Genomic DNA, 10079 nt, shown 5'->3' with positions numbered 1-10079 from the left:
AGAGTGAGACTCCATCTCTCAAAAAAAAAAGAACTGGAAAGAATTTAAAAGATAATTTAGCTCATTGATTTTCAAACCAATTTTAGGTTTCAGAATCCTGTGTCCAAATATAGTAATATTAAGTAGGTAGTGTGTGTGATATGGTTTGGCTATGTTCCTACCCAAATCTCATCTTGAATTACAATTTTCAAAACTGCCATGTGTGGTGGGAGGAACCCAATGGGAGGTGATTGTATTATAGGGACCTGTGTTTCCTGTGCTGTTCTCCTGACAGTGAGCAAATCTCATGAGATCTGATGGTTTTAAAAATGGGAGTTTCCCTACACAAGCTCTCTTTGCCTGCTGCCATTCACGTAAGACGTGACTTGCTCTTCCATGCCTTTCACCTTTGCCATGATCGTGAGGCCTCCTCAGACATGTGGAATTGTGAGTCCCTTAAACCTCTTTCTTTTGTAAACTGCCCAGTCTTGAGTATTTATCAGCAGAGTAAAAACAGACTAATATAGTAAATTGGTACCAGTAGAGTGGGGAGCTGCTAAAGATACCTGAAAATGTGGCAGTGACTTTGGAACTGGGAAACAGGCAGAGGTTGGAACAGTTTGGAGGGCTCAGAAGAAGACAGGAAAATTTGGGAAAGTTTGGGACTCCCTAGAGACTTGTTGAATGGCTTTGACCAAAATGCTGATAATGATATGGACAATGAAATCGAGGCTGAGGTGGTCTCAGATGGAGATGAGGAACTTGTTGGGAACTGGAGCAAAGGTGACTCTTGTTATGTTTTAGTAAAGAGACCGCTGGCATTTTGCCCCTGACCTACAGGTTTGTGGAAGTTTTAACTTGACAGAGATGATTTAGGGTATCTGGTGGAAGAAATTTCTAAGCAGCAAAGCATTCAAGAGGTGACTTGGTTACTGTTAAAGGCATTCAGTTTTATAAGGGAAGCAGAGCATAAAAGTTTGGAAAATTTGCAGCCTAACTGCGATAAGAAAGAAGAATCCCATTTTCTGAGGAGAAATTCAAGCTGGCTACAAAAATTTACATAAGTTACAAGGAGCCAAATGTTAATCCCTAAGACAATGGGGAAAATATCTCCAGGGCATGTCAGAGGTCCTCACACCAGCCCCTCCCATCGCAGTCCCAGAGGCCTAAGAAGAAAACATGGTTTTGTGATAATGAATGAGTCTCACGAGATTTGATGGTTTTAAAAAGAGCAGTTCCCCTGCACAAACTCTTTTTTCACCTGCCACTATCATGCAAGACATGACTTGTTCCTCCATGCCTTTCACCTTCCACCATGATTGTGAGGCCTCCCCAGCCATGTGGAACTGGAAGTCCAATAAACTTCTTGCTTTTGTAAATTGCCTAGTCTCAGGTATGTCTTTATCAGCAGCATGAAAACGAACTAATATAGCGTGGTAGACACTGTTGCAAGCCCTTTATATTACCTCTTTTAACCCCCAAAGACATCCCTATGACTATAGTTAATAATAAAAATATATATATTGTTAATAATAACAATAAGTTTGCAGATATGGAAACTGAGGCTTACATAACTCACACAGCTGGAGTTGTTGAATGAACATTTAAACTCTGTTGATTTGATTCTAAAGCACATTCTTGTAACCATTACATTTTACATGAAATGTAAATGAAATCCCTATATGATATTCCTTTAAAACAAGTATGTGTGGGGCTACTTGGGCTGTGAATGTGTGTGTTTGGGTGTGTGTAGTGGGGGTGTGGGTCTGGATCCTGTTGGTGGTTTCACAATAACAATATAACTTGAATACTATTGATCCAGTCCAAATGATGATTATATAAGGAAGAATTTGAAGCCCAGAGAGGTCAAGTGACTAGGTCACACATCTAGTTAGTGACTGAGGCACAACTCCTGACTCTAGGTCTAATGTTACTTCCTCAACGTAATGTCAACTTGCAATACAAAGCCCATTTAAAAATGTTAACACAAATAGTCCCTTAACCCATCCAAGACAAAAATCAGTAGGAAAATTAACCTGATAAGTTGGCTTTCCTCTCTCTGTGCTATACTTTATGATTTTTAAAATAAAGATTGTTATATTTAAAGAAACAATGTTGATCCCCCCAAAAAAAACTGGTTGTAGGCTGGGTGTAGTGGCTCATGACTCTTAATCCCAACACGTTGGGAGGCCAAAGCTGGAGGATTGCTTGAGCCCCAGAGTTTGAGACCAGCCTGGGCAGCATAGTGAGACCCTGTATCTACAAAAAATACAAATTAAAAAATTGGCCGGGTGTGACAGTGCGTGCCTATAGTCCTAGCTACCCAGGAGGCTGAAGTGGAAAGATTCCTTTGAGACAATCACATATAAAGGGAACCCTGGAGAACCTCCCACCAGCCTGTACACTGGGAGGAATGCGCACTGGGGTAGAGCCACGGAAGTTTGTGCTGTTTGCAGTTGGGAGAAGCCTGGCCTCTCCTGTTCCCGGGTGGTAACCTGGGATTCAATCTGTGAGACAGCATGCCTACCAGAAGGACTCTCGCTTTGCTGAGAGTTCCTGTTCCCCTTTTTCTTCTTTTTCACCCAATAAACTCTGCCCTTCTCATCCTTCAAAATGTCAGCAAGCCTAATCTTTCATAGTTGTGTGACAAAAACCTGGCTTTTAGCTGAACTAAGGAGAGTCCTACAACACCTTGAGCCCAAAAGATGAAGGCTGCAATGTGCTATGATTGTGCTACTACACTCCGGCCTGAGTGACAGAGGAAGATCCTGTCATTAATAACCAAATAATATAATAAAATCAAAATTTAAAATGTTATTGTAAATTTTTTTTTTTAAAGGCCAAAGTCACCCAAAAGACTTGCTTGACCAGCTGATTCCAAAGTCTAGTCTTTGGCCATCTCATGATTATCTGATCCTTTCTAATAGTGTTTGTTACATGTTTTACAATCCAAATAACTTGAATTGAGTTTTATAATGGAGAAATGAATTTAATTTGTATTTCATGGGCAATACTTCCTTGTACTCCTCACTCTGTTCTCAGATACAAATTCTTTCTGTACCCTTGAAACTTGCACTGTACTGGAGTCCCATATGTATGTTATTTCCACTGAGAACTGCATAGTAAACCTAGCTCGGAACAAAGGTTTGGCTGATCTTCCTACAAGTAAATTCCGAGAAAATATAGTAGTAGATAAAGTAAGGCAGACCAATTTAAAGCTCAATATAGGAAGTATGTGAATTTAACCGTGCCTATTCACACATAAGGCAAGAGTAAATGGATCTCTACTGCTCTCATTATAGAGAACAGGGGTTGTGGCCTTACATAGTTTTCAGTAGAAGGTAAGTGTGATCTGGTCTCAGTTCATTAATATGAGTCTGATTCTGTTAGTTCTGCTGACCTCTCTTAGATATTCTGGGATGTAGTCCAGGAGGCATGTCTTTCACTGGGCACTGGCTGTATAGTGGGGATAAACTCACTTCATTTGCTACATCATTTGTTGAGTGCCTACTATGAGCTGTATACTGTATTCAGTGTTTTACATCTGTTATATTACTGAACTCTATATAATGTTCCTGGGGTAATCATTGTTACTCATATTTTTATCCTTTTAACTTTATATTTTGATCTTTTATCTTGATTCTAAACATGCTAAAGAGAGTAAGTAAATTGCTCAAGTTCACATGTCTACTAAGTGGTAGAGGGAATTTGAGCACAGCTCTGTCTGACTATATCACAGGCTCTTTTTTTTTTTTTTTTGGTAGATCACATTATCTTCAGAGGCAGAAGTGATGGCAGTATAGCACAATCAAACTAAGCTGGCCAAGAATTTATCCTTTACCCAAACCTGAACCTTTCTACTCCTTAGAGACCATCTGATATTTGTGTTTTGGCTGGGCTAAGATATTAAAGATTCATTAATATCCAAAGAATATTGGGATCAGAAAGAAGTTCAGAACCCATGTGGTCCAACTCCCCTATTTTACAAATTGATTCTTTATTCAACTTATGTTGACTGAGAACCTGTTATATGCTGTACAGTGCTGAGGATACAAATCCTCATGCCTTTCAGGAGATTTTGGTATAGTAGTAGCAAGTGACAATAACAGAGATGCCTTAGAGCCCTGGCAATGTGAGGTTTGGGTGGCAGGGGGCTTAATGGAACACAATGAATAGGCATTCCATGCAGATTTTGGAAATTTAGAAAATGTCTTTGTTAAGTACTGGGAAAGATACAAAAGAAATAGAAGATAGCAACTCAAAAGGATTCGAGTTAAGGCCCTAGGGATAAATGGACTTGCATTAAATATCTAAGAACTAGACTGTTTGAATCTAACCTTTCCCTCTTCCTAGTTCCTTGATGGAGGCAAAAGGATGTTGTCATTAGACCCATGCAGCCAGAACTCCTGGCCAGTACTGTAAGAATCCATGTAGCTAGCACGAAGGACCAGATGAGAAGGAAAAACATGCAAGAAATTTTTGGTGGATGCTACTGTGGTTTGTGTAGTACAGCCTATATGTGTCATTGGAATTCAAGGAAATAAATAGACAAATGGGCAAGGACACGTAGTTGGCTCTTTAGGACTACTCAATACATTTATCACCCATTTAATTTCTTCTGACAACAGAACCCACCTTCTTGACACAGGGTTGGGCACTTGACCCAAGCGTGGGTAGTCACCATGTTACCAGAGCCCGGGGTTCTGGCAATCTCCCAGGAGAGAAATCGAGAGATCACTAAACATAGCAGGAAAGATGATTTGAAGTTTATTCCAGCTTGTGCACAAGGTAGCCAGCACCAAGAAATGACAAAGGAGTAGGCTGCTCCCTGAGGGCACTGTGAGTTAGTTTTATAGGGTCTTTGTATAGAGAAAGGTTACATTGGGGCATGTATAAGAGTTTTCCTAGTGCCTGTGCAGTGGCTCAGCATGCTTCTTCATATGTTGTATATAGCATTAATATTTTAAATCTCCACCCCTGGGCATTAATTTTAGCATTCAAATGAAGAAGTGGTAACTTTAAGTTGGAGTTCAAGTCTAGCTACGGATGCAGGGCTCTGAGGAACCCTAGCCCCCTGAAATAGGAACTTGCAGTAAATGGCTTCTTGGATCTCTTGTAACGGATTGGATGAGAGTTACAGAACATAGAGCTTGTGGAAGGGCATTTATCCTTTCCCTCCAGATCATCTTAAGATAGTAAATAAACCAGCCTGCCTGTCTCAACAGTACTTCATTTTCCTAGACACAACTGTTGTCCCACGCAAAACCAACTACAGTGCTTCTCTGGGATTCACAAACAGAAATTGGAAAAGAGAATTTTCTTATCGGTGAGGTTGCTAAACTGGAAAGAAGAGAATCTGGGGTGCCAATAGCCACTTTCTTTGCCTTACTGAGAGCCTGACTGCTGCATGAATCCAAGCAGAGACCAGCAGAAATGAGAGATGAAACCCTGTGACTTCGTCATCCAGTCCACAAGATGGGTTCCTGTAGTTCTTCTTTCAGTTTTGTGAGCAACTAAGATGTCCCCGACAGCTGGGTGAGCAAAGACATCCCATTTTTCCTAGTTGGTGGATTGGTTGGTTGGTTGGTTGGTTGGTTTTGAACCGGTTTGAGATGGGTAACTGGTCATTACAAAACAGTCCTGACAAACAGGAAAATCACTCATAGAAAAAAAAAAATCACAAAAGAAGAAATCTAAATAGTCTCTCTCTGTATATGAAAAGTTCTTCCTTAGCCGGGTGCAGTGGCTCATGCCTGTAATTCCAGCACGTTGGGAAGCTGAGGGGGGTGGATCACGAGGTCAGGAGATCGAGACTATCCTGGCTAACATGGTGAAACCCCGTCTCTACTAAAAATACAAAAAATTAGCCGGGCACAGTGGCGGGCGCCTGTAGTCCCAGCTACTTGGGAGGCTGAGGCAGGAGAACGGTGTGAACCCGGGAGGCAGAGCTTGCAGTGAGCCGAGATCCTGCCACTGCACTCCAGCCTGGGCGACAGAGTGAGACTCCATCTCAAAAAAAAAAAAAAAAAGTTTTCCCATTCTACTAATTAAAGGAATGGAAGTAAAACAGTAATATATTAGCTCCCTATCAGACTGAAAAAGCAAAAGGTATAATGATGCCCAGGGCTGGTTAGGGTACAGGAAAGGAATTTTCATATACTTTTGGTAGGAGTGTACCTTAAAAAGTAACCTGACCATAGGTATCGAAATGTGAAATATGCATCTCCCTTAATGTAACAATTCCTATGCTAGCAAGTGATTCTAAGGAAATAATTGCATAAGCCTATAAAGGTGTATGTACAAGAATGTTTATCACAGACTTGTTTCTAATAGGAAAAAAATGGAATAAACCTAAATGTCCTTATTTAGGAAACTATTTTTTTTAATAATAGTATGGTTATAGAGTGGAATTTTCATCAGTTGTTGTTATAATGATTATGGCAGATCCTATGTGGTGATACAGGAAAATGTCTGTAATATACTGTCATGTGATCAAGATAGAATATAGAATAGCAAGTATAGTAGGATGTATTATTTTATTTAAGATATATGTGTTTACACCTATGCATAAACTAATCTAGAAGTCTGATTATTTCATGGGGACCCAGAATAATGGAAGCAATTTTACTTCTCAAGTTGCTTAAATATTTCACAATATTTTTCCGTTATTCTAAATTCATTTTCTTTTGAGAGGTATTATGGATGGAATGCTTGTGTCCCCCCAAAATCCATGTTGAAACCCTGCCCCCTAATGTGCTGCCATTAAGAAGTGAGGCTTGGGGGAAGTAATTAGGATGAGATGAGAGCCCTCATGAATGGGATTGATGTCCTAGAAGAGTCCCACAAGAGCCTGCTTCATCTCTAAAACATGTGAGGACAAAATGAGAAGGTGCTGCCTATGAACCAGAAAGCAAGTCCTCACCAAACACAGAATCTTTCATAATCTTGATCTTGGACTTCCCAGCCTCCAGAATTGTGAAAAACAAATTTTTATTATTTATGAGTCACTCAGCCTATGAAATTTTATTATAGCAGCCTGTGCTGATTAATTCAGGGGGAAAGGGTATACGGGAAGCATCAGATCCATACCCCTGGGAATCATCACATTATGGAGGCAGTAGGCCAGTTACACTTTGGGTAAGCCTTCCTGGAATGAAGAATAGATACTGATTGATGGGCATGATATGGAAGGAACATGTAAAATTTTCATATAGTCCAACAAATTGGAGCTAATGTAGAAATGGCTTAAATCGCCATGCCTTTTCCTCCTTCTGTGCCAAGCCCACTATCATTAGAAGTAGACCTGTATTCCCAGGTTCTACTACAGCTCTTGACATTTTGATTAATTCATTTTATTGACAGGACTCCGTTCTTGGGATTTCTAGAAAGCTGGTGATGTTTACTGGGCTACCAGAGAAGTTTCAGGTTGCCATACTTTTCAGGTGGAACCATTTTTGCTGCACTTTTTAGGTTGAACCATTTGAAATGGCTAACACAAACCACTTTGACCTACAGAAACAAAAACTATATATGGTTCATTATAACACACACTGATATAGAAAGTTATATTCCATATGATGTACGAGATGATATCTTCAGCAGCCCATTAGTTAAGAAGTGGCACGTATTTAACGTGACCAGGTATTTGGCTCCCCAAGTTTGAGTGATGTAAAAATGGGACTGTGTACTTTTGCTACCATTAGTTTGAAACTTTTAGTAGAAACTCAGTTGTTCTAGCTATGGGTCTCTCCTCCACTTTATTGCATCTATATTGCAGTGCTCATCCCTCACACTCACCACAAGAAGCTCTTACCATAGGCTTGTTGTTTTTACTTCCAAGAACTATTAAACACAAGGCATAACATAAAATCAAACTGTGACGGCTCTCTGAAGCTGAAGCATGCTCTGTCAAAGATGAGAGAGCAAAGCTAAATCAAACAATGACTTGGACCTTTTAGGTGGCCTAAGTTATAAATTGCAAGGCAGCAAAGATAATTGAGAATAATGTAGGAAAAGCTAGAATCAACATAAGTCATTTAAAAAGGATAACAAGATATATCAACTGGACTGATTTTGAGGCAGGTTTGAAGTCGGGTATGTTTGCAAGGCACCAAAATAGGTGATTAGATACAATATTCAGCATAATGTGCAGGAAAAGCAATCAGATGAAGCAAATCAGTTTCCTGGACCCTAATGCAGGGAATGTGGAGGTTTTTATTAAATATCAAATTAAATTTAGATTTATGGCTGCTGTTGATCCACTAGATTTAAACTGACATTATCACACCATTATTTTTTAATTCCTTGCTGTAGATGCTTTATTAAACAAACAAAAAATAGACTGGAAGCAAAAGTCAGCACCAATTTCTAAATAATTTTTGCATTTTCTCATAATTATTTCAGTCTGTGACCATTTATTCCCTGCATTGATATCACACAGACTGCACTGCTAGTATAGAATATTATGTTACGGTGTAGATGAGACACAGGGGGAAAGACATTTTTTAACATTGACCTTTTTTTAAAAATAAATGACCCAAATTATTAACATTTAAAAAAAATATTTCCATGACCGATGATACTAGAAGCAATAGAATTTGTCCAGAGAAAGTAGCACTGGTGTGTTGACTTTCTAGGAGGTGGTTTTTAGGAAAGGTAAGATGCATTGAGGCAGTAATGCAGGAGCCAGAATGATAGATGTGAGAGTTTTCTGAGAGAAATTGTCATTCCCAAATATGGGGATGAATAGAACTCAGTTGCTTTGTTCCAGGAGATATGTCTGAGTCCTGAGTGGAACAAAGCAGTCTCCTCCATTCTTCTGCTTTGCTGAGGAGACCCAGAACAGACACAACCAGTAGCAGAGTGCAAATGAAGCCAGTATAAGGCAGAACCACATAGAGGGAAGCAGCTGGGATTTTACCCCCAATAGAAGAAAAGACAGCAGCTAAAAGGAACCTGAAATGTGACTAGGTCATGATGTGCAGCTGTCTGAAGAAACTGGAGAAAAAAAAGTGGCACGTCTACCCAGGAATAAGCTGCCTTCACTGGCCCCACTGCTGTGTGAGTTTCCTTTCCAGAGCTATCTACCAGGACTCCATCCTCAGCTCATAACTGGCAGGAATTTCCAAGCATTGCATTCTCACCTCTGAAGGGGGCAGGCCTACCAGGACACCTTGGAGCATTCCTACATCCTCCATTCCCAGGTGCAGATATAAAATGGGACAGGGCTCCAGTGATGCTGCTCTTATTGACTTGCAGATTGATTGATTGATTTCTTTTTTTTTTTTTTTATCAGAGTCTCACTCTGTCACCCAGCCTGGAGTGCAGTGGTGCAATCTCAGCTCACTGCACCCTCCACCTCCCCGGTTCAAGCAATTCTCCTGCCTCAGCCTCCCAAGTAGCCGGGATTACGGGTGTGCACAACCACAACCACACCCGGCTAATTTTTGTATTTTTAGTAGAGACGGGGTTTCACCATGTTGGCCAGGCTGGTCTCAAACTCCTGACCTCAGGTGATCTGTCCACTTCGGCCTCCCAAAATGCTGGGATTACAGGCATGAGCCACCATGACTAGCCAGACTTTTGCAGATTTCTTGTGCAACCTGGTCCTGCCAGGCTTACCTGCCTGGTACTTCCACAGCTGAACCATCATGGCTTCATGTCTTGGTTCCCTGACCTGTAGTATCTACAAATCCCTTTTGGTTATTAGGACTTGTAGTCATTACCGTCTCAAGGCTGTCTTTTCCTTTTGCCACCTATTGCTCATCAGGGAAATAATTCAATCCTCCTCTGTTCCAAGGGGTAGGAAAAGAGCACCTTCTACCCTGTAACATTGGAATAAGAAGAGTTTGGGGGGCAGAGGGGTGGAGATTGGTGTTTTTCTTGACCACCTGGTAATATTATTAGCATTTAGTAGAAAAGGAGCTTCCAGTCCCTTTCCTCACCCCATAGCCCCAGCTCAGAAGACCCTAGTATGCCCCAGTGAGCCCAAAATCCCATATTCACAATGGCAGTGTTTGTTTCCCACAGTGCACATGAAGTACAAAATGATAAGTTGACTGTTGATGGTACCCAAGGGAGTTTTCAATGGCATAAATACA

General features: G+C 40.6%; 1 protein-coding gene across 1 annotated transcript in view; it reads left to right on the top strand.

The window, feature by feature from the left end:
- The first annotated feature begins 5756 nt into the window (after nucleotides 1-5756).
- CRBN (cereblon) overlaps nucleotides 5757-10079 on the top strand; it is a 103724-nt gene continuing 99401 nt past the window's right edge. The window contains exon 1 of the mRNA XM_050781405.1: nucleotides 5757-5766. The gene's annotated coding sequence lies outside the window, so the exon portion shown is untranslated. The remainder of the gene's footprint in view (nucleotides 5767-10079) is intronic.

The sequence above is a fragment of the Macaca thibetana genome, chromosome 2 (assembly GCF_024542745.1).
Source record: "Macaca thibetana thibetana isolate TM-01 chromosome 2, ASM2454274v1, whole genome shotgun sequence".
NCBI lineage: Eukaryota > Metazoa > Chordata > Mammalia > Primates > Cercopithecidae > Macaca > Macaca thibetana.
Note: the sequence above shows the minus strand (reverse complement) of the source record. Positions and strands in the feature narration are given on the sequence as shown.